Below are 26,335 nucleotides of genomic sequence, written 5' to 3'. Positions count from 1 at the left end.
TAGTTCAGTTCTGATCCAATCCAAATTTGGCCTCCCTCCTCAGAAAACATTAGTAAGTATGATAAGTTATATGCCAAAACCCTCTCTTCTACACAGCTGTTAAAAGTTTAGAAAGTCCTTTGTATTTCCTCCTGATTATAGTTACTGAAAAGTAGGACTGGCTTTGGATTCTGTTTGGCTACTACCCACTGTAGATTATTATTTTTTAAATGATCTTATAACTCCCTGAAGAACAGCTTAAACAAACATAAGACTCAGCTTCTGATCTTTTTTTAAATGATACTTTTTAACAATAACAGTATTTCCTGCTCTCTTTTATTGATAATATCTATGAATGGGATGGAAGAAACTGGTACTCATATACCTGTAGATAATGAAGTATATTACCCTGGACTGTATCAGAAATTCCCAGAACAGACTATTACTGGCAGAAAGTCACAAGAAAAATATCAATGTATAGTTATGGGGGGGGGGGGATCCTAATAACTACAGCTATAAGTCCCACTAAATTCCAAGGTTTGGGCCAATGTGGAAGAACCCTGAGGTGGCATACCTTGAGTAACTATTTTTTATCCTATTTATCCTTGTGTTCTATGAAATGTAGATTCTACAAGACCTGGGACACTCTGTGCACAATTCCTGATTGGTTCACATTCTGCTTTGCTCAGAATGACACATTCTGAGAGTACTTTACCATGGTGTTTCATATGTTTTGGGCTGCAATGCTCAGAAATCTTGACTAGCAAAGGTAAATAGGTTATAGTCCAAAACCTCTGGACAGCACAGACTGCCAAGCCCAGCCCTACCATACCATATGCATTTTGCACTCATGTTAACATCTGTTCATAAATATTACTCTATGCTTCTGAAGAAAATTGCTCTTGAAATGCATTAAGCCATTCAGCTGTTTAAACCAATGGGCTCCAAGAAATGGCATAATGTCCATTCCACTCATTGTGTCTGAGGCACATTCATGGGGATGACACAACACCAGTCTGTCTGCAGAATGCACCCCTAATATAAGTGTCCCATGAGTGATATTAATTTAGCGGATCAGGGGAAAACAGGCTTTATGAGGGGTGGTGCAGAGAGGCCACATTACTAAAGACTCTTTTCCCCCTCTCCACTTCTGTGCTGCTGCCCGATCTCTCCGCCTAGTTAATTCAGGGCAAAGCTACAACCACATGTGTGTTACAATTCCACAGGATAAAAAAAGAAAGAAAAGATGGTAGATGTCAGCATTGACATTTCTACATTGATGGCTAGACATACAATAATACATTTGTGGCATGAGGCAGAGAAACACCTTTTGAAATCTAGAAAGTAAAAAAGGTAACTGAATAGATTACAAAAGTTGGCATGAAACTTGGGATGCAGAAATGCATATCCAATACCATTCTCTTCTCCTCCCAGCAGATCCTCAAGCATTGGCAAGATAGCCTGCATTGTTTCTATAGAATGGAGGAAGGAGAGTTAGTCCTTTAACACCAAACTGATTCCTTTGTACAACCCCACCCTCTGAACTGCTATTACCTTTTATCCAATATGGCATCCTCATGGATTCATATAACTGTGATCATATCTAAGAATCCCAGGAACTGGATATGAACCTTTAAGTGTAGTACAATGGTGGCTAATGGCTTCCATTTTGGTGGGATAGTGAATCCACTGCATGTTTAGTAAAAAGTCTTAAAGGAGTTATCCAAGGTCTGCACCTATTTGGGACACAGAGTTCAGTACCTTGGATAGCTTCAGTAAATCTGGGACTGAACAACAGATTTAATTTACCAACATAGTTATAAGGAAGCCACAAATCCCTACTGATGGGTGATAGGAGAAAGTTGGGCAAAGCAAAGGAATTATAGCCTTAAAAATTTTGCAACATGCCTAAGAGTGGTACTTTCTAAAGCCTAGCTCCTGAGCTATTGTATTGTGACCAAAGACTGGCCAACATTAGTCTAGACAATTCTTGTACCATATAAATATCTTATTTTCATTTGCCCTCCTCTTAAGGGAAAAAAAGAGAACACTTAAGTGTTTAACTAACTAAAGCAAATATCATAAATTTTAGCAGTTTTGTAGACCCTTTCCCATTGGTAAACTTAACCTCACACTTGTAAAGAGAGCTATATATTTAGTGCTTTGTTGGAAGAGAGCCGTGATGAGTCCAAACTGTTATAAAAATAGTAATATGTCTGCTCAGCCTGCAGTTTTTCACTCCTTAGATACCTGGATCCAAGGAGCTGTCTGAAGAATATTGATGCAAACAGCTGCTCACTGTCCAAATCTATCAAAGAACCATATTTCAAAACATTAGCCTCTATGTTATGTAGCAGCATTTACCATTCTTCCAAAGATCATCTTTCTCTCACCTTTCTAGACATCATTGGCTGGGTCAGTTTTGATTTATACAGTTGAATTATATAGATCACAATGTAATACATATGTATATGCTCACCAGTGTTTGCACTGTGTTGGATATTGTGCACAGCTGAGCATAACAATGGACTGGGATGGGGGAGAAGAGAAGACTTGGCCAGGCTAGCTTTGTGCTTTGACCTCTAACTAAAGGCTGAGTCCAGAAATCAGAAGATGGAGCAGTATGGAGATACTTGATAAACTCTGAATGAATACAGATAGGTAATAGGGGATTTCATTCCTCACCTGCTCAGACAGCTGCCTGACTGATGTTAGGGTGGGGCAGAACTATCCCTTTGCTGGCACAGAGGGAGTCTGCAAGCATGGGGAACATTTGTCCCAAAGTCTCCAGGAACACCCAGGGAAAGAAAATTCCAGTTCTAGGCTCCAAATGGATCCCAAGCTTCTCTATTCTTCTGTGAGGTCCCAGGATATTCTTTCCCATTGATTTAGAGGATGGCCAAGAGACACCAGATCCTGTTTGATCTTGGAAGCTAAGTAGGATCTTCCCTAGTTAGTACTTGGATGGAAGACTGTCAATAAATCCAAGGTGCTGTAGGTGATATTTCAGAGGAAGGAACTAGCAAGAATACCTCTGAGTGTTCCTTGGCTAAGAAAACCCCATGAAATTCATGGAGTCTCTTTAAATTGACAGGTGACTTAAAGGTACACACACACATTCAGCACTTAATCATACCAAGATCATAAGGTGATCCAATAGTGTTTTTGTAGGTTTGGGACAAAAATTATCCCACATGAATCAATGTGGAAAAGCAGTACAATTGGGAGATATCGATGAGTTTTGTCTGACAATGAGAAACTGCTCTCTAGCAATGGATAGACCAGCTACTGGACAGACACAGTGTCCTGTGATAAGATATGGCTACAGATACTGTTATGCTGCTATATAAAACTGTTGTCGTCCAAGATGTCACCACCATCCCACACACGTCATGGCTCCTTTTCATTTATTTTGCTTTGTTTTTGTGTTTGTTGAAGAAACAATTGGAGGTCTGACACAAATTTCCAGCATCCCACCAAATTTAGTCCCAAAAATAAAAGATGTTAAATAAGTAGAAAGAGGAAGAAACAACACCAACAGAAGAGTTGAAACTAAGCAAAATTAAGGAAAAAAGAGAAATACAAAACCTGCAGCAAGGGGAAATACCATAAGAAAAAGACACTAGGAAGCTGTGTCCCTACGGGGTGGCTTGCAGATGCCTCCAGCTGTGCTAGATGTGGACTGTGGCAACCGCACACTGCAGCCCCAGTCTGGCCTTTCCAAAGCACAAAAAGCAGCCACAATAAGCAGATCCTTTTTGTGCCCTGGAAAGGGTGTGATAGCCATGGCTTTAAGGTGCTCCTTTGGGGCTGCATCATATGAACACAGTACTAGAGGAGTGCCATGTGCCATGCCATGTGCCATTTGGAGCAGCACACAGTATCACACCACCCTGGGGATGGAGTCGAGGCATGCCTCGTGTGGATGCCATGCCCCAACTCTGCTCCCAGGCCAGCCTTTATGGCTGGTATGCACAGCCCCTATATTAAATGTAACAAAAACTTGTATATCTTTGCAGCTGAACAGACCAGCCCTTTCTTCACCGGATTGGAGCCGTGGCAACTACATGCGTAGCATCGAAGAGGTGCTGTGATGCTGCCCGCTGTCTGGTCAGGTGGTCAGTGTGGGAGCAGTGTGGGAGTGGCGTGGGGGTGGCCGGCATGCAGAAACCACAACCCCACTCTGCCCCAAGGCTGGCTCTTTATGCCAGTCTGCTGAGGTCCTTAGAGTGACCAAATGTCTTCCTTTTTCAGGACATGTCCTACAATTCCACTTTCTGTTCAGGAGGAATTCAAAAATGTCCTCCATTTTGGGCATGACTAAGAAGCCCATTGAGTAACACTATGTTCGCAGTTCCCCTTCAGAAATTCATCTACTTGCCAGCCTGTCCTCACTGCAAGTAGCAAGATAGGGTGGATCCTTCTAAAGTAATTTTTTCCTATTGGCAGCAGCAGCAGACAATAATAATAATAAATGTTTATTTATATCCTGCCTCTTCTGTTTTGAGGATCAAGGCAGGTAACTAATATATATATATATATATATATATATATATATATATATATATATATATCAAGCCCCACAAGACCCTAGCCCAACCCTCCCTCCCAAGTATAAAATTAAAAAATAAAACATGGTTAAAAATACATAACAGTATAACAAAGTTACTAGACAAACCACAAATAAGAAAAATAATAAAAGGAGGGGAATTCAGTTGGTACTGGACATTATCAATTGGGGAAGGCCTGCTGGAAGAGAAAGGTTTTTGTCGCCTTTTTGAAAGCCTCGAGTGAGGATAATTGGAAAATCTCTTACAGCAGGTCATTCCAAGTTTTTGGAGCGGTGACAGAGAAGGACCTCCGGGAGGTCACCACCAGTCTGGTCTTTCTAGATTGTAAAAGGTTTTTCCCGGAGGATCGGAATGTGCGGGAAGGACTGTATGGGAGGAGGCGTTCCTTCAAGTAGACTGGACCCAGGCCATGTAGGGCTTTATAGGTGATAACCAACACCTTGTACTTTGACCGGAAACTAATAGGCAGCCAATGTAATGATTTTAAAATAGGTGTAATATGGCAGAACTTGGATTTTCCAGCAACCAGTCTGGCTGCCATGTTTTGTATCAACTGGAGCTTCCAGACATGGCACAAAGGTTGCCCCATGTGGAGAGCATTGCAGTGATCAAGACGTGAGGTTACTAGAGCATGTACAACCGTTTCTAGGTCCTGCTGCTCCAGGTAGGGGCGCAACTGGCGTATCAGCCGAAGCTGATAACAGGCACTCCTGGCTGTCGCATCAATCTACAGTTTGAGGCGAAGAATCCAGGAGCACTCCCAAGCTGCAGACGCAGTCTTTTCAGGGGAGTGGGAGACCCATCTAGAACTGGGCGAACTTATCTCCATACCCAGGATTGTGGTTTACCTATCACGAAATCCTTCCATTTATTTGGATTCAGCTTAAGTAAGTCTATTTTCCCTCATCCAATACATTACCAACTCAGCAGTCATTCAGAGGGGAGAGGCCCCTCCTTGGTCATGAAACAGTCCCGAGACAAATAGAGAAAAATAGAATTTAGGTTGTCCATCAGCGTAGAGGAGCAGCTGTCCCCCAGCATCACCATCTGGAATCTGGCCCGAGAAGTAGGAATGTAAGCCACTGCAAGACAGAGCCAGTGACCCAACTTCTCTCAGGGTGTTTCCAGAAGCATACCATGGTCTAATGGTATCGAAGGCTGCTGAGATGTCCAAGAGCACCAACAGGACCACAACTTCTCCTGTCGATGCACAGGCGGAGGTCATCGACCAAGGTTGACCAGGGCAGTCTCCACTCCGTGTATGTCGACCTGAAGCCAGTTTGAAATGGGATCGAGATAATCACTATCGTCCAAGGACTGCTTGGAAGCTGGTTTGCAACACTGCCCCCTCGATCACCTTACCCAAAAGGGAAAGAAAGATATGACCAATAATGTTTTTGTCCAGGGGATCAAGGGAAGGTTTCTTTAGAAATGGTGTTCCCACCACTGCTAGACTTGCCCCCCAGAGCTCAGAGCATGGCTTGTTTCTCAAACGGAGATAGACAGCATATGTTTAGGCAATGGGCTCTGTTGGGACTAATGCTGAAAAAGTTTTTTTTCCTTAATTTCAGAACAATGGACAGATGAAAAGAACTAATTTAAATGTAGATTCAGTCAAGGGTTTTGTTTGCTAGTTAAAGTACAATTTTAAGCAGTTGTCTGCTTCATGACATCTATAGGTATATTGCAAGCCAACAAGGCATTTAAATAAAGATACAATTTTTTTCAATCCGTTCATCAAAAATACAGTTGATTGGTACTACAAATTATGGCTGAAAGAAATTTGAAGAAAATAGGGAAGTTAAAAATGGCTTATGTAAGCATTATTTACTGTATGACGAAGGAGAATAATATGTTGTTTAAGATTTACTATTGTATTTATGTTATCACGTTACATGCTATCAAAGTAAAGGTTTTTTTTTTATGGTATTAAAAAATAAAAAATATATTTAAAAATACAATTGAAGTTACATAATCCAATATATTATGTGTAATATAGCTGGAAATGAAACCATATGAAGGAATTTATATTGTTTTTAGTTTTTACTCTTCAGGTTGTCCTGCTTTTTCAAAATTTAGTTGATTATCACAATACAAAATTAAAGCGACTTAGCCCCTTTCAGGGATATAGTTGTTTACAGGAAGCAATTGGGGAATTATTGCACAAAAATGGCCACCGATGCTGCTGGGTTGACTGCATCCCGGCTGCCAATCTAGACTTCCAGCCAGCTTAGCCCAGCCATTTGCAAACACAGGAAGCTTCCATGGTTTTGCAAATTGTCCAACTGCGCATGGGTGGGGCCTGGATGAGCCCTGGTGGTGCAGTGGTTAAATTGCCTGTACTGCAGCCACTCACTCAAAAACCATAAGGTTGAAAGTTTCAAGACCAGCAAAAAGCTCAAGCTTGACTCAGGGCTTGCATCCTTCCTTTAGGTGCTAAAAGAGTACCCAAGATTGTTGAGGGCAAATTAGCTTACGGTTGTAAGACCGCTTAGACCACTGCTTAGGTGGTATGAAGCAGTATATAAATGAAGCTCATTTGGGTGCAGTCAACCGGTGGCAATTGTCAGGCATTTTTTTGGTGCAATAATTCCCTAACTGCATGCCATAAGCAGCTTGTACCTGGGCAGGGATAAGTCCCTTTATTTTTGCGCACGCGATAATCTCCTTTATTCATTCGGTTTAATAGTTTTGTAAACACTCTAGGGGGCCCGAAACAGACAGGCCAAAATAAGCTGGCTTGTGGGTCAATTTGGGAGGTTATGCTGTTTAAATGACACCATGCATCTTAAGAGCCAGACGCTCCGCCAAAGCTGCGCTCCAGTCCTTAGGAGTGGAGCGTGGCTTTGGTGTGGCTTCCAGCCTCTTAGGATGTATGCACCATTTAAAGAGATGCCTCCAAAAGTGCACCCAAAGCATCTTTTATTTTGGCCTGTCTGTGTTGGGTCCTACAATACAAACTAATAATAAAAAAGAGGCAACTTTTGACACTTGCATAAACAGTGGTTTTGAGTTGCCTACAAAAAACTGAAGTAAATCAGCCTCTAGTTCAACAGCAGCCAGGTATGGAACCTTCTTCTTAGCTTACTACAGCACAAAGCATCAGGCATGGGAAGTAATTCATTAGAGTAATAAGCTTACATTCTAATGAATTACTTTGCTGGACCTGGAGAGAGAGAAAAGGGTAATAACATTTTGCTTATTTATTTGTTCACGTTGTACAATAGGTCATGTTTTAATACAGAAGTGAGCAAGTAATGAGGTACAGGGACGTACACATGCCCTGCATGAAATATCAGAGACTGATCTCTATGCACTACCCTACTTTTATTTTTATTTTAACAATAGTGCATATTTTTAAAATTCAGAATGCCCTCTTCTACCCCACTACATGGTATGGATAATGTTGCCATGTTGTGATTTCTCCCCCACTCTCTCCCTTGCTGATAACAACAACAGTCATGGGGACCTTGGGAAAACCAAACTGGCCTGATTTGGTTTGGAATTTAAATTTGTTTGAAGTGGTTGCAGGATCTTAAAGATATGCCTTTTAATACTACCCAGTTAGAGCACTGTCTTTGTATTTGAAACTGCCACGGTTCCATCCTATGTAATCCTGGGATTTGCAGGTTATGGAGGAGCACTGAGAATTCTCCACCACAAAGCTCTAGTGTCTCAGCAAACTACAAACCCTGTGAATCCACAGGATGTAGCCATGGTGATTAAAGTGAAATAGAGTGCTATAATTATGCCGTGTGAATGATTAAACTGATTCAGGTTGGAGTGGCAGAACTCACTAGGCCATTTAGTGGAAACCTCTGAAGTCCAGAATACAGTATATGATTTATCATGTAATGGAAATTAACTGTAAGGAAGGCAATGTTAAGAAAAGAAAATACACTATGTCCATATGATTTGGTAAAGCACCCCAAGACAGCTTTACCATATACTATAGCCACCTGCCTGAAAGCATACCTTATGTTCAGATAAACCTCCATTTTAGGTGTGTATTCATCTTTTACTCGCAGGATTGGCACTGGTTAGTTCTGTTTCCCGGCACACATTGTTGGCACCTGCATGTAAAATCTGTTTTCAATCTGCACGACATGGCTATTCTGTACCCTGTCCACAGCCCAGCCATAAAAATTAAAATTGAACAGAGTACCGTTCTTTTAATTCAGTCATTGTACTGAATAACACAACATGGAGGCAAGCAGCTTACTTTTTAAAGAAATTGTGAATGTCCAAAAGATTTTTAGTCACTCATAAGGTTAATTCAATTCACAACCAAATTGCATTTATTCCATTGGAATTAAAATCATTCAAAGTCAGGGTTTAAGGCTGCTAGGTATAGGCAAAGGTCCTTTTCTGCAAGGACAGAGCTAGCCCAAGACATTTTGCTGCCATCCATATCACAGATAGATTTCTTGCATTCGAGGAGGAAAAAAAGTCAGCTATCTATCTATCTATCTATCTATCTATCTATCTATCTATGGCACTTCTTTATCACTTCACAAGCCATTAAGGCCCCCCGAGGCAATGCACAGATGACTTTAAGAAACACATTAAAAACATTAAATAAATAACCAAAAACCAATTAAAACAATCCAAGTTCCACTTTTAAAACAAGGGAAAAGTTTAAAAAACATTTAAGAGCCAAATGTCTTCACTGCTCACCAGAAGATCAGAAAAGATGGAGCCAGCCTGAACTTCCTTGGGATTGAATTCTACAGTTGGGGTGCTGCTGCAGAGCAAGTCCTGTCATGTGCATGTCTCTGCTCAGAAAAATGTGTTTCTATCACCAAAAGCAATCTTTTGTTCGGGAAACTGTGTAATTTAAGTAAAATAGCCACTTTCCTAAGCAAAATATTGCTGTTGTGCAGAAATCATGTTTTCTCCACAGACTTTCTTTTGCTCAAGCTTTTTTTCCCTGAAAAGAGTCCCAAAGTGTGAAGAATCTCACAGCTGTTAACATTAACAAGGATTCTTTACATTAACTATCCACTTCCAGTGGGTTACAATACAGCAGTACATATTTATTTATGACATTTCTATGTCACCTTCCAGCCCACAAGAGCTCTTGAGGCAATGGACAAATAAAATCTGTTAAAACAATATAAAGATTGGCTGTTGTTGTGTGCTGTTTCAATTTACGGCGAGCCTAAAGTGAACAGGATTTTCACAACAGGATTTTTTTTTCAGAGTGGATTTGTCCTTGTCTTTGTTCAGAGCAGGTTTACCCACAGAAAAACCATTTCTGAGGTTGAGAGAATGTGATTTGCCCAAGGTCACCCAATGAGTTTCCATTGCCAAGCAGGGGTTTGAACCCTGGTCTCTAGAGTCATAGTCCAGTGCTCAAACCACTGTACCACACTGGCTTTGATACAAATATAATGAAACAGAAAGGGTAGTTTAGAAGCTGACATCTCCTTTATGTATTCCTCAAGGATGAGGAATGTCTTCTGCCCAAAGCAGTTCCCTCATTTACAAATATCAGCAGTGATGACAAAGGTAAAAGGCATCTTTGAAAAAGCAACTTCACACACACAGAGATACATACCTTAAACATTCAGTTTTACCAAATCCACACTGCAAGGATTAAAGCCAGGTGCTTCAATACGTTTTTCACTGAAGAGTGGAAAACCATATGGGGCATAATATGTGTTTACTTCACAACATGCAGCAGCCAATTCAAACATCCTTCTATGATTCTCCACTGCAAAAGTATGACCTATGGTAACACCCCTGAGGTGTTAAAATCTCTGTCTTGATAACACTGACTTTCTAGAACCCCACTTGAATTTTTCCTCTCACCTTGTTGTTTCCCCACACATACACACTGAAACTTGTATACAAACTTTTTTTGCATTATTCTGAAAGCACACATTTGTTTATGTATGTATACTCATCTAACATATGTATTTATCTACACATTTTGCCAATGCATTTCATTCCATTTGCTAAAGTGTTTTGAGCACATTTTTTCAACAGTATGCATTTTAGCTGTTTGCAATTTGAACTGTGCCTACTTGATTTTCCTTGAACACCCCGTAAGCCTCATAAATGTGCACGTTCTCAAGATGAGGTTTGTTTCTTATCACAGCAACTCCCAGGAGATATGAAAATGCTACTTTTGTTGAGACTGTTGGATCCAACAGTATTCTTTTCCATCCCTTTAACACACTCAAAGGGGAAAGGCTCAGTTGGAATGTTCTGCAGGCTTTTCATCCTCCAGTTCTGATGACTAGCCAAAGGGTGACATTCTGGTTAGGCTTGTAAAACTCTAGCTAAATGGCAATCTGAATCCCACAGTTTTCTTCATACGCACATTGTGCTTTCCTTGCCCTCATAATGTTGTTTACAAATGGTGGAACAGATGCAGGGATGAAAGCGTTATGGCTCAATCTAAATCTTGACATGACAACTTTTTGAGGTCAATGGCTCAAGGTAAACCAGATGGAGCAGAGGAAAAGCTGCTCTCCTGAGCACTCAGAAAGTGAAATGTGAAAATGAACGTACAGACATGTAATTTTGCTGGCCAACAGAGCAACTGATGCCATTCTTTACCTGAGGAGAGATCTGAAGGCACCAAATAGCCCTCAGAATTTCACTACACTAGGGATGTGTCTCAGACTCTCAAGCTGCAGAGTTGACACACACACCCCAAAAAAGAGAAGGAGAGATGCAAATTTAGAAGAAATCACCATAATTGAAGTAGAAATACAGTGCATTTCATCATCATAATGACCATGACTAAGAGCCTTCTGTGCCAATTTATTCTGCTGTCCAAATGTAACCTCACGGCCACTGCTTTCTTTTCTGGAGCTTCTTTTTCTTTAATTTGAACTTGTGGTGGTTCAACCAGAGGACTGACTTCTGTAAAGTAGGACACATAGTCCTGAGGGAGGGGTAATATAGCTCCGGATCCAAAGACTCAATAATAGGATTGCCTAAAGGCCTGAGTGAGGATTGGAAAATGAGCCATTTTGCAGGAATGTTCATGGTATGCACTACTACTATACTAAACCGTCTAATTAAAAATAATGGCAGGTTACAAACCGCCCATTTGGGGCGGTCTGCACTCGCCCCTTCCCCCGGTGTATCGGGGCCTCAGTGGCCAGAACGGCAGCTGCTGAGGCCCCGATCCGCTGCTTTTCAGGCTGCGGGGAAACGGCAAAAGGCCGCTTTTACTCCCTGGCAACAGGCTCCTTTTTGCGCCAGATCACGGCAGTGGCATGTGGTTGCTGCAGCCCCGATCTGACTGTAAAAGGAACAGCTGTCTGCACAGCACCTTAATGTATTTTTGGGTGCTGAATTCTAAAAACACACACAACTCTTTCACAAATTTGGTATTTTTATCAATTCATATGTTGCTCAGCTTTAAATGCGGACACTGATGTTACAGTGTGATTTCTTTTAGTGGTTTTACATCGATTTTTGTGTTTTGTATCAGTGAATTAAATTGTTTTGAAAGTCTATTAGAAGACTTTAGCCCCTTTCTTACTCCTTGCAGGATCATTTCATTATTACAAAATAGAAATGTCAAAGCAAGTTGTGGGGGAAAAAACAGTAATTGGTGGAGCAAATATGAGATCATTTTTGGATTTAGAATGCCAAATTCCTATAAAACCAACATACGCTTTTTAAAAAAATCACACTCAATTTTGCTGGCCTGTACTATTATAGTGGGGAGTATTTTCATTTGGTTTTCAATAATGTTGGAAGAGCCATGCCTTGTGATATTGTTTATTACTTCCCATCTCAGGACATAGTTCTATATATTTGTTTAATTCATGGTTCTGAACCTGCATCCTGTGTAAATCCACACAGTTATGGTTCAAGACTGCAAACAGGAGGACAAACACATTTTTGGACTGATTGCAAACTAAGGAATGCACATTGCTTTGTACAAATATTTGTGTACAAGGTATTCATGTCTTCAAAAATATTGGCTGTACTCTGGAAAAACATAGACAGTAAAGATGGGAACATTTGAGATCTGTGGCACATACATTGCCAGCTTTAAAGTATCTTACAATTTCAAGATATCTCTTAAAACTGGACAGTGGGAAGTAAGGGAATGGATAGTACAAATAAATAAGAAAAAAGTCACATGCACCTATTAATATGTGTGTGTATATACTCTCTCTTTTGACACACACACAAAGAGAGAGAGAGAGAGAGAGAGAGAACATTTATTTTTCTAGATTATATAAGTTTTTAAAATAAAATTGCCATCTTCTGTTGGCAAGAAGGCTTCAAATCGTAAACCTTCACAAAATCTGATTTTAAAAATGCATAAGCTACTATATAAATATGAAGAAATGGTTCAATTGTCAGCGAAAAAGGAAAAGAAAAAAACGACAGGACCATATTCTATGAGGAAAACTGGGAGCACGTGTATGTGTGTCTGGAGAAAGAACAAGGAGGAAGGAACAAACAATGACCAATGTCCACCCTACATTTCAACTGTCATGGCCCTGTCCTATGGAATCCTGGAGTCTGTAATTTGCAAAGGGGTACTCAGAATTCTCTGCTAGAAAACTCTAATGCTGTAGTTCAAAGGAAGGTACATAACCAAAAAACAAATCCCAGAGTTTTATAGGATGGAGCCATAGTAGCTAAAGTAGTATCACACTGCTCTAATTTTGCAGTGTGGGTACAGCCCGTAAGAGAACTACATTACTTACTCCTTCTTAGATTCATTCCTTGTACATCTCCCTCCCTAGTTGTTTTCAATCATTTTCTCCAAACTTAGTCCCACCAGAAGCCTGGCAAAGGGCAAAACCTAGGAAAGGCATTTGGAAGTGTGGGTAAAAGATAGACTGGGGAAGATTTAACCTTACTTTGCTTTTGCTTGCCAATCTCCTCTGAAGTTTATCATCTTGCTTATTTTAAAATACATAAGGATTCAAAGGGGGGGGATACAAAAAAAGCTTGAAATGGGAGCCTCTTTCAACCCAGCTATAAATAATTGCCCCATGTGGTTGTATGGAGATGAATAAAAGATGCATGTGCACACCGATGTATGTGATGGCCTTTATCTTTTTACTACCACCATACAAACAGAGCAGTCTTCTGTGATAGTAGGAAGTTGGGAGTATGTTTTCCTGGGGATAGTGGGTGAGGTGACTTATAAAATGCAAATTCTCCAGGGAGAGTGAAGGCAAAGGAACAGCCAGTAGGGGCACACTCTGTGAAAACATTCTTAACTGTGCATGTCTGGGCATGTTTGGAAGTGACACTCACTGCTTGACCAAATTCTACACCTGGGCCTTATTCCCACTTACAGATAAATCGGTTCTAGCTGGCTGAAGGGGAAATTTGAATAGATCCTGAGCCACATGTGGTTCACACTTGTGCAGAATCAATTTATTGAAAAAGAAACTTTAAAAATCAGCATCAAAAAGATGCGGGTTAAATGGGTCCAGTGCATGGCCCCCATCTCAGAATCGGGTCATTTGAACCAATTCAAACTGATTCACAATCCAGTTTAAAAGGTAGTGGGAATGAGTCCCTGGATTGCAATGCCAAGGGAGCTGAAGATCTACATGGCCAATATTGGGTCTTTGCCAAGGCCGGCCCTACCTTTAGGCTGGAGTTTTGCATTACCAAGTATCTGGATTCTGAGAATCTAAGAATCAGGGATGTAGTATGAGATAATGTGGCTTGTTCTAAGTAGTGTCTGTTATTTTATTTTTGTAATTGTGCTATTCTGATCTCACCTATAGCCATTTCATTCAGATGTTTTGCCAGTCCATTTGGTGAAAGAGCTCATCTTTTTCAGTCCTCACCAAACTTTCCTCAGTACAGGAAGTCAACAGTGCAGGATCACTTCCTGATCTCAAAAAAGGCTAAAGCAAGACCTCTAAATGCCTTTTAAAAGTAATCTCCCCAGTGCTTCAAATTGTGCAAAATTTCCATTACCTCCAAGTAATGGTATTGGAGGGGACCATTGGCCATTTTGTAGCCAACAATCCCCTCTTTCAGGGTGCATGGCAACGTTTAGCAATTGCAAAAATGGTTTTGGGTTGCATGTGGACAATGCAACACACTTTAATCACCCTAAAGTATAGATAACTAAAATGTGACACAAACTGCCTTCCTGCCCTGGTATCAAGATTACAGATAAGTCGGTAAATACAGATGGCCAGATCTGTCAGTTGCAGTACTTCAATTTCATGTATTTCCATCTAGTGTGTCATTCCATTATGTTTCTGCATTCATCCAAATTTTTCATAAGTCCTCTCCGTAGGTGATACTAAGAATGATTTGAAAGCATTCTTTGGGAATGCTAATGAAGTAATACAGAAGAATTGAAATAAGAGTTAGACTGAAGACTAGTATATTAGTACTAATAATAGTACAGGCTGTAGCCATGTTAAAGAGAGAGTGTGGCATAGTGGTTTGTGTAATGGACTACGACTCTGGAGACCAGGGTTTGATTACTTGTTCAGCCATAAAACCCACTGGATGACCTTGGACAAGTCACACTTTCTCAGCCTCAGAAGAAGGCAATGGCAAATCTCTTCTGAACAAATTTTGCCAAGAAAACCCCATGATAGGTTTGCCTTAGGGTCACAATAAGTCAAAATGACTTGAAGGCACAACAGCCATGTCAAAAAGATAGTTTCAATGTCATTCTAAGCATGAGACGATAGCTGTACCATCCAATGTGGAGAGGGAAGGTTTAATCCACAAGCTATGGATATTTTATTTTAGGAGGAATGGGTTAACATTTATCTCTAGACTCCATCACTTTTCAGAAGAGATTTTGTAATGTAAAGGAGGAAATGTCATTTGAAAAATGGTTGGAAAATCTTAGTCACAAAATGATAGCCTTGTCTGACAATGGCAGCAGATTTTCATTTTTTTAACAAAGCTTCAACCAGTTCTGTTGATCAGTAAAGATATCCTTAGAGTCACAGAATAAACATTCTCTTATCAATGGTTCATGAGACCAATGGAACATTTTCTTTTTTTAAAAAAAAGAACGTCACACTAACTGTAACCAAAGTTTGAATGTAAACATGAGGACTATGTTGTAAAGTATCATAGGCAGTACGAAGCCAATTGTAGACTGGGAACAACTTGGTGTGTTCAGAAAAAAATCAAGAGAGAGAAACTACTATTTAATATTATTGTTATTGACATGGTTGTTATTGTTTTGGAAATATGCCTCCCACGTGCCATCTCTGCAATGAAAAGGAATTGATTAATAGCAGCCTGAACTTTGCATACATCTCATTTTAAGGAGAGGCAAGCAATTTCTTCGGCAACCGGAATAAACACTCAAACCGTGGAGGATATTGTGGTGAGTATACAACCAACTTAATCTTGACCAATAGGAGGATTGTTTAATTTTTAAAAAATGTTAAGGATATCTGGAAAGACTCATCTATATCTGTAATCAACATTTTAATAAATCCTCTGTACAAAATCTTCTCCAGACAAGAACATCAGATTCGGTGGCAGATTCACTATAACAGGACATTTTTCTTCCCAGCCAGTTTCACACAGCATTAGACACAGCATTCTAAAAGAGACCCTTTAGGACCTATTGATAGAGTTCTGTAAAAGGTATGGCTTCTTCTTATGTACTTTGTTACACAGCTCTGGGGAGAAAAAGGTTATTGGACAGATAATAGATAATAAATTTGTTCTTGATTGTGTAGTAAGTGAAGACTTGCATGTAATTATTTCTGCCTATATATATTGATTACTTGTTCAGCCATAAAACCCACTGGATGACCTTGGACATGTCACACTTTCTCAGCCTCAGAAGAAGGCAATGGCAAATCTCTTCTGAACAAATTTTGCCAAGAAAACCCCATGATAGGTTTGCCTAAGGGTCACGATAAATCAAAATGACTTGAAGGCACAACAGCCAGCCTAGTGGGACTTTTTGTTCTCACCCGATGTCACAGTTAGGGATGGTTCGCAAACTGATGCTTTCTTTTGTTTTCTCAGTGCTCTGTTTCTCAACTTTGGATGTCTGCTGAATGTAGTGAGTTATTTCCATTGGCAGTCATTATGTCTCTGGTGATGCTGAAGTGATAGAAAAGCCACATCTGAGATGTTTGATTTGTGATGCCCCATTTACATGTCCAGCCACTATTTCATGCAGTCATCAAGTGATGTGCATGCATGTTTGAAACCAGCCTTGTTGGGGATATATATTTTTAAAAACCACAGCTGGAAAATATCTGGCACATTCTTTAAAAATGAGTTTTCATAGCTCCAGAATGCATGGAGCAAAATGGTCAACATCCATATGGTAATATATTTTATGGATTAAAAACACAATTCTGTCCTTGTGTACTTGGTCAGAAGTAAGTCCCATTGTGTTCAGTGTTGCTTATCCACAGGTAAAACAGCACAGAGGCCCCTGAATGATGCTAGGGGTAGCATTCCAATAGCAGCATTAGAAATAGGAAATAGACATTCTGATATATCCCTTTACTATATGTACATTGGGCCCTTGGTATCTGCTGGGGCTTGGTTCCAGGATCCCCCATGAATTCCAAAATCCAATGATGTTTAACTCCCATCATATACAATAGTGTAGTAAAATTGTATCCCTTATTTAAAATAGCAAACACAAGGTTTGCTCTGCAATTTATACATATATTTAAACTATTTTCAAGCTGTGGCTGGTTGAATCTGTGGATAAAGAATCAGTAGATATGGAAGACTGACTGTAACTGCATTCAGGAAGAGGCATAACAAATGTTTGTGCCCACAGAAGAGAGGAGCTCAAGTCAGGTGGTCTGGGTTTGCCCCATTTTCATCAAGAGGCACACACCCCAATATTGTGCCTTCTGACAACACAAAGGGAAGAGGTTATTTGGCAGATAAGTCATGGATAGTTCATACATTCTAAAAATAAACCTTCATAAAGTGAAATGAGCCTTCAAACTTCAACTCAAAGAAATATTAGTGTGATTCTGCTCTCAGAAGTATTGAATAAAAGTGTATAATATTTTTGGCACTTCTAACTGAAACTCCAGTTAAATCATCAGTGGAGACCCAGCCATGAGTCCAACCCTTATGGGACTCTAAAGGGAGTTGGAAAAACAAAGGGACAATGTTCTTGCCTTAATGACTAAGTGATTTGCATGAAAAATAAGAGAGAGCTTCAAGGCACACCTTTTAGGAAGCACAACTAAATCCTTTGTTCAACAAACTCCAGAGCCCTTGCTATTTGTTTAGCATCATTGTGACAGTTCACAATTTATTTTCCAGGAATCAAGTGGATCCTATTTTAAGATGGAGTTTTTGATACACATATATGCAATAGGGGTGTGTGAGCATGTGTAAAGGAAAGGCACAAAAAAGGGGTGGGGAGGGAGAGATGATTTCTACTCATTTCAGAATAAAGGCAGTATTCAGTGAGCCAGATGAAAACAAAAAGGAAAAAAGGGGGGAGCTACTGAGTATATAGTGCATCTGAATTGTTACATATGTTCCTGTATTTCAGAGTCTGGACACTTTTCACTATCCCTTAGAGAGGGAGGGGAGGAATCACAGGGAAAGGGTGATGTCTTGAAAAGCGTGTGTGTATTTTCTCACTTGTTATACTTGATGATTTTATTTCAGTGGCAGCCTGTATGGAAATGTGGTTGATGTTTAAGGTATCGTGCCTCATGACATCACAAGAGGTCATTCCTCGATCTTAGGTTTAGACACAGAAATTACTGGTCCGGAGATGATTCTCAAGTGGCATGCCTAGATCCACAGTTCCCAAAGAAGAATTTTTTATATGTGCCTGGAAACTATATTTTTATTAATGCAAAAATGTGAGACTCCATTGCTCCTTTTTCTCCTTGTTATATTGGTGACCTCCCTCCTCTCTTGAAAGCAAAAGTCCTTATTCACTTTACACTATGAGTAGTTCTCCATAGTGAAGCAAAGAACCTACACTGGCAATGAACTGTCAGGGATTTGAAGGGTTAAAACACAGCACACAGGGAAATGCTTGATGTGTGTGTGTTTGGCCATGAGCATTCAGCAGAGTGGCAAGGCTGATCAGCACAGATGAAGCTCATTGGCTCAAGGACACATCAGTGTCCAAGTGCACGTAACCATGGATGATGAAACATGTGTCTGGATTGCACAGGAGACACATGACATGGTTACACACCTGAACTCACTGGGTTTGGGAGACCACATGGTCTGGAGACTATATAAACCCAGGGGTTGCAAGGGATAGCTTGTGGGTTTGAAGTAGGAGTTGGATTGGTATGTTTTGGAGTTTTAGAGATCTGGTTTTGTATTAAAGCACTGTAAATAAAGAGCACTTTGGGGACTTTGTTTCTCTGGTGGTTTATCAGAAGAAGCTACAGCATCGGTTTGCTGTGTGTCTCCGGAGGTTCCTGCATTGCTGCAGTTCCTGGAAGACATCCAGTTGCTGTCATCCCAATTGGACTTTGGAGCCACGCTTCAGCTTCTGGAAATTGCCAGCTCTGCTACAAGGGTCTGATTTAACCCCAGGACCCATTTGAGTTGCTGATAGTAGTTGTTGGACCCCAGCAGTTGCGCTGACATAAACTACTTCTTTTAAGGCTAGAGGTTTGTTTACATTTACAGTAAAATTTGGGGTGCCACACAACACCACATTTTTTTACATATCCATCTAGGATGTGTACATGTGGAGGACTGTAGGTAAAGGCAAAAAGATATATGTGAGTATGCACATATGCATATAAATATCAAATTTGCAGATGACACCAAATTAGGAGGAATAGCTAATACTCCAGAGGACAGGATCAAAATTCAAAATGACCTGAATAGACTAGAAAGCTGGGCCAAAGCTAACAAAATGAACTTCAACAGGGAGAAATGTAAGGTACTGCAATTAGGGTGGAAAAATGAAATGCACAGATATAGGATGGGGGACACCTGGCTGAATGAGACTACATGTGAAAGAGATCTGGGAGTCCAAGTAGACCACAAACTGAACATGAGTCAACAGTGTGATGCAGCAGTTAAAAAGGCCAATGCAATTTTAGGCTGCATCAATAAAAGTATAGTGTCTAGATCAAGAGAAGTAATAGTGCCACTATATTCTGCTTTGGTCAGGCCCCACCTGGAATATTGTGTCCAGTTCTGGGCACCACAATTCAAAAAGGACATTGAGAAACTGGAGCGTGTCCAAAAGAGGGCGACTAAAATGGTGAAGGGTCTGGAAACCATGCCCTATGAGGAACGCCTTAGGGAGCTGGGGATGTTTAGCCTGGAAAAGAGAAGGTTAAGAGGTGATATGATAGCCCTGTTTAAATATTTGAAGGGATGTCATATTGAGGAGGAAGCAAGCTTGTTTCCTGCTGCTCCAGGACCCGGAGCAATGGATGCAAGCTGCAGGAAAAGAGATTCCACCTCAACATTAGCAGGAACTTCCTGACAGTAAGGGCTGTTCGACAGTGGAACACACTCCCTTGGAGTGTAGTGGAGTCTCCTTCTTTAAGCAGAGGCTGGATGGCCATCTGTCAGTGATGCTTTGCTTGAGAGTTCCTGCATGGCAGGGGGTTGGACTGGATGGCCCTAGTGGTCTCTTCCAACTCTATGATTCTATGAAATACAGAAGCCCATTTTTTTTAAAAAAACTGGTGCCAATCAAACCTCCCACTTTTGGGGATTCATCATTTTCTGTTCCTCTGCTGCTACCAATATGAATCTGCTGGTCACACTTATCACACTTCCAGATTTTCCATATACTATCCATGAAGTAAGCCCTCAGGTGCTGAAAAAACCCATTGATTCCCGAAATTGACAAAATATCATATGTCCAGAACACCAATTCAAACTGAGTGAGAATTTGTTTTATAGTTTAGACACGTCGTAGGAGACCCACTGAAATATTTCAGATATCTTTATATATATTTTTTATATAATTAATTCTCAGTCATCTAGAAACCACCTTTGTATATTCAACAGCATCTAAATATATGTTGTTTTCCCTCCAGGAATATATTTTTAACTGATATCTTGTTCTAGCTCAGAGTCTGCAATGTTAGTAATATGTAACCTGGTGCACTGGGCTATAGTTCCAAAATTCCTTGAGTGTCTGGAAATCTCCAGATCCAAAAGATCCCAGATTGCCCACCCCTGCACAAGACTGTCTGGTTATGCAGAGAGCAGTGAGAGCATTGTAAGATTAGTCCACAAAGGGGCAGCAAAGCTGTTGGTTTCCCTTTGCACAGCTTCTTACATTCACATAATTCTAATATTTAACAGTGTGTGGGGTCATCATTTGCTAGCATATATTTAGATACCACATGGACCCAAATGCTGCTACAGTCAGCCATAAAGAAATCCCATTGAAAACAACAAATCTTGCACTCTCCTCCACTGCTGTCAAAGGGATTAGTCACAACAGACTTTAGCTGGACTGGAGCCCATATCCTATGTACTAAGAAAAAGCTCCTTCTCCTAATTACTGATCCAGATGTTGCACACATGCCCGCACATGCACTCTGCTGTCCAATCTTGAGGAAAACCAGGGTGGACCTTAGGAGACTGAATATTCTCATTGACATTGCTTAATGTCAGTCAAGGATGAAACAGTAAACTGGGAGCCAACAATGGAATAAAATGGAGCATCCTGCAAAAGGACATGGCTGACTAAGTAATTGGACTTTTTCAATAGCATGAGATCTTCTTTCCAAATCCGATTAGAATATTTCCATATGTCTATTCACCCTGAGTAGCTTTTTCCCTGAGAGGTCATGTATAGCTCTCTGATCTCAGCCAATACCATCTGCTTCACTGGCGGAAAGGTTTGCAAAAACTCCTGTGTATCTGTAACTTTTAGTAGACAGCCCCTCTTTTTCACTAAGGGTTAGATTGGCCATTGGGAAACACAGATTTGGGAGAGAATTAGATAGAATGTGTACCATAGAGCAAGGTGAAAATGTATATTGTATAAAATCTGATTAAGCACTTTCACTGTGTGGGTTATCTCATCTAATAATTTAGAGGTCAATCTGCCATTGGATGGCATTCTTATTTTGCAACATAAAAGTTATACAGGTTGAGTCTCCCTTATCCAAAATGCTTGGGACCTAAAGTGTTTTTGGATTTTGGAAATTTTTGGATTTCAGAATACATGTATTTGCATGTACATACACAATGACATAGCTTGGAGCTATATACCAAATTATAAACATGAAATTCATTTATGTTTCATACACACCTTATATACATAGCCTGAAGGTAATTTTATACAGTATTTTAAATAATTTTGTTCACAAAATGAAATTCGGGTGTACCGAACCATCAGAAAGCAAAGGTGTCACTATCTCAGCCACCTGTGAAAAATGTTTTGGTTTTTGCAATGTTTCAGATTTTGGAATTCTGGATAATGGAGACTCTGTGAGCTGTAGCTGGTTTATTGTGTGTGGAGACTCTCACACAAGATTTTATAGTGCAGCAATCATGGTTTTGGAGCACATGGAAGCATACTGGTATTGAAGCAATCTTTATTGCACCTCTACTTCAATAGTGGTATGGTGCTGCACTGTATGTATCCACACCACACTGCTTCAGCTTCCTCTCCATTACTGCCCTACTCAGAGTATGCAGATGGGGGGAAGACAAGATCAGTCAGGGGGTCAAGGGAAGTGGAGAAATCAGGTGGGGTGCAGGGGAAAGGCATCGGGCACAGGGAGAAGAAAGATCAGGCAGTGAGGGTGGGGCAGTAAGAGCAAATGGTAGGGGGGCACAGAAAAGACAGATCAGACAGGGGTAGTGGAGCAACATCAGGAACCAGGTAAAAGGAAGATAGATCAGGCAGCAGAGGAAGAGGAATCTAGATGCAGCTGTAGGGGTATGGGGAATGAGCTCAGGTGGCAGGGGGTTCAGGGAAGACAGATCAGGCAGTGGAGGTACACAAAAGACAGTTTAAACAGCAGGGAGCATGGTGTGTGAGATCAGGTGCTGCAGGTGAAGGGAGACAGATCAGATTGTGAGGGTGCAGGGTGAAAGAAAATGGGGGGGGGGACAAGTGATGCCTGCTGCTGACACCTTCCAAACAGCAAATAGCAGCCAACTTGGAGAAGCTGTTAGCAGCCAGAATCACTGCAAAGGAGAGCAGGGAGAGGAGGAGAGGAACAGGATCACTATCTGCATGCACCATGTAACTGCCTGGGAAGTGGAACTGGCCTTGAAGGGACCTACTGCATCAAGGCAGTCATCGAGTAGCAGCATGACTGAGGGCCTGTTGATGGGTTTTGCCAATCAATGAAAAGATGCACAACAGTTACAAATCTAATACAAGCAGCAGCAGGATGGCCATGATGTTAATAGATGCTAACAGAATGATGTTATTCTATTACAATCCCACCTTTTAGCCTCATGTGATAGTCTCTTGAGTGTGTATACTGCCTGAAATATGCAAACTAAAATAAATTCCACATCAGTTCATATTTTCTGTACATGCAAATTCATTACTGTCACACCTTCACTGGGGGAATCTTCTTTGGAGGACACCCTGGAAGTCCCTCATCTAAAAGACATGGAACAGTAGTATGTCTCTGGGTAAGGGCAAGTCAGTTCTCAACTCAAGCTACAAATTCTCTAAAATGAATAATTGGAAGCCAAATAGCCTCTGCAGGCTTGGTCAGCCACCAAACATAATGGTGACATCTAATGAATGGTGATGTCTTCATGACCCTGGAATGGTGGAAGGATTATTCCACCATACATATCTGATTGCCAAGCTGCCCAGGTTTAAGACCTTCAGCTCTATTCTCAGGGTACTGGGACACAAGTATGCACATCATACTTTCATTCATTCATTCATTTCATTTCATTCATACATTCATTCCAACTGCCACTGTTTTGGACTCTGGGGGAGAGAAGAACGTAAAGCACTCCAGCAGAGAGAATGGGAGGACCACAGTGACTGGGGCCAGGGGGAAGAAGAAACTGCTGGTTCTATTGCTACTTAGACTTCTGCCTTTCAAGTGCCTTCTAAGAAGCAGAGCCCTCCCTCCAGTTCATCTGGTGCCACCCATCCATGGAGGAGGATATGCAGGCCCAGCTCCATCGAGCCTGGCCTGAGCTAAGAAGCAGAGCCCTCCCTCCAGTCCATGTGCCTTGGTCCAGGCCTCAGAGGGAGAGAAGAACTGCTGCACTTGATCCCCTTCCCCACCATCATTCCCTTTTCCTTTTGTGTCATGTCTTTTTAGATTGTATGGGAACAATTAGGGCAGGGAACCATCTAATTAAAAATAATAACTGTAAGCCGTTCTGAGAGCCTTTAGGGTTGAAGAGGGGGGTATAAATACTGTAAATAAATAAAATAATATAAATAAATAAGCATCAGCATCCAGTCTTCGGTTTTCTCTGACTACCAGCTGGACTCCATCCCCCATCCTGTGTTTGAATTTCCAGACTTCTGTCAGGACTTGTTTCCATTATTAACTGCTGCTAACATGTAGCTGCTCAGTGCATCTGCTACCTAAAGTAGGACGCCAGGCATCTAAACACTTACACTTTGGGATATGCATGAACCTGCCTGGGAACTGAGTTCAGCAAGAAAGATCTTGTCCCATCAATGGGAGCAATATGAAATGGAAGGATATGGGAAAATGACTTCTCAGCTGTAACACCCCGATTGTGGAATGCCCTCCCTTTGGAGGTCCAACCCTCACCTGTATTGCTTTCTTTCTGTAGCCATGCCAAAGCACAGCTTTTTTATAAAGCCTCTGGAGTGAGAAAATAAGTTCTTTCAAAGTATATGTGTACATGGTTTTAAACGGTTGCTCCACTTAACAATTGCTGTATTTAATAAGTTTTTTATGTTATTTAAATGATTTATGGTTTTAATTTGAAAGTATTTCAAATGGCTTCTATTGGACCTAAGAGCTCATGATAAAGGCTGAGACAGATGTGCCTTTATTGAGCTTTATGCTCTTTATTAAAACGTATGCATTAGTATCTGTGACGACAAGATTTGATATAAGCTCATAGAACAAAAGAAATAAAGTGTAGTACAGTAGTAATAATCAAATAAATTTCAAAAACTTTCCAATAATGTATTTATTTATTTCAAGGAAGGAAGGAAGGAAGGAAGGAAGGAAGGAAGGATAAATTTCTTTTGTTATGTGACTTTCCTAAGCTGCCCCAAAAAAGAAATATTAGAGTGCTACCTTTGACCTATAAAGCCATACACAGCTTGAGTCCAAGTCATTTAAACTATACTATCTCCTTTTATGAGGCCATTAGAGCTCTCAGATCATCTGGAAAGATACTTCTCTCCAGTCCACCACCTTCCCAAAACTCTTTTGATGGGAACAAGGGAGAGATCCTTCTCGGTGGCTGCTTACCAACTTTGAAACCCTCTCCTGGGAAAGGCCAAGGTAGCCCCATCCTTGCTCTCTTTCTGTAGAGAGGTCAAAACATTTTTGTTCCATTAGGCTTTTACAACCTGCTAGGGTTGGACTTTTAATGCTGTGAAGTATTGTTTTTCAGATTTGTGTACTGTCTTTTATTAATATTAGTATTTTGTAATGTTTAATGTTTTAACTTTATCAATGACTTAATTGTTTTTAAAACTTATATTTATATTTTTATTAATCCTTTTGTGTTATTTTTTATTTGTATTGTTTCAAATACAGTCTCCGCAGATCTGAGATTCACGACCTCAAAAATCCATGTAGGGGTGATCCCTATTTTCAATGGGGTGTGCGCCTTGCGCGTGCGCCCGGCACACATGCACAGGGGGTGCACCCCATTCAAGCCTATGGAGCTTGAATATACGCGAGCTTCCATTTTCACGGGAGGGATCCGGAACGGATCCCCCACAAAAATAGAGGGCCAAATGTATGTTGTTAGCAGCTTTGAGTCCCATTATTGGGAGAAAGGTGGGATATAAATGAATTAAATAATTAAATTATATCAAGTTGTCCTGAAATCTTCCTGCCCTAACACTGATAACATTCCTAATGCATCTTCATACAGTGGTAACCAATGAAAAGAACTAAATTCAAGCTATGGTCTGGAAATAATAGATCTACATTTGTAGCTTTGACTTTTGCAGATTTGATTATTCACAGATTTCAGTATTATATTCTCTCTAGGAATCTCTAAGTCCTCCAGTGTGACTGTGGGCAGAGATGAGAAGTCATCGTGGTAGTCAACTGCTTCCTGAAGTCAGCTGCTGAGTGAATATTCAGACAGCAGCTGGATTCGGAAGAGTTGGCAGCTGAGTTTGTGCTTTTCCTCCAGGTAGGCAGCATTTGGCAATGCAGAAAAAAGGTGCTATAATGGGGGAAAGTGTAATACGTAATTATACCAAACCAGTTTGCTTCCATTCTTGCATGATTGTGGGGGGACAACAGGCTGATATGAATAAAGTCCTATGTCTAATAGATTTTCTTTAAGCTCTAAAACCAAGTTTTCTGATGTTAAGTGAAGAATAGAGAGCACATAGCCTCACATTTGTTGTTGGACTACAACCTTCGTTAACCATAGCCACCATAACCAATGGAAAGGTTTTATGGGAGTTTCAGCATTACAACATCTGTAGAGTTTCTGCTTTGAATCATTTTGAATTTCTTGCCCTTTGACACTTGTCTGTTGGATCTGCTTAGCCAGGAATTGCTTTGACTTCTATTCATGCCTCAGAATATTAGCAATTCATCATCAGTGTTTTACATCATAAAAAGAAATGATCAGCAGTACTATGTTTTACCATGTAAGAAGTTAATCTTCTGAAGCCCTTATCTAAACCTTAAGGTATTTTAAGTTATCTGAACCTTAAGTTGTTTTCCATCTAAGTT

At 40.6% G+C, this 26,335-nt stretch overlaps 1 protein-coding gene across 1 annotated transcript in view; it reads left to right on the top strand.

Annotated features, from left to right (window-relative positions):
• Nucleotides 1-15,741: 15,741 nt before the first annotated feature.
• RGS13 (regulator of G protein signaling 13) overlaps nucleotides 15,742-26,335 on the top strand; it is a 28,936-nt gene continuing 18,342 nt past the window's right edge. Inside the window, exon 1 of the mRNA XM_042465270.1 lies at nucleotides 15,742-15,864. The gene's annotated coding sequence lies outside the window, so the exon portion shown is untranslated. The remainder of the gene's footprint in view (nucleotides 15,865-26,335) is intronic.

The sequence above is a fragment of the Sceloporus undulatus genome, chromosome 4, assembly GCF_019175285.1.
Source record: "Sceloporus undulatus isolate JIND9_A2432 ecotype Alabama chromosome 4, SceUnd_v1.1, whole genome shotgun sequence".
Taxonomy (NCBI): domain Eukaryota; kingdom Metazoa; phylum Chordata; class Lepidosauria; order Squamata; family Phrynosomatidae; genus Sceloporus; species Sceloporus undulatus.
The sequence above is the reverse complement of the archived record's forward strand: the minus strand, read 5'-3'. Positions and strand labels throughout refer to the sequence as shown.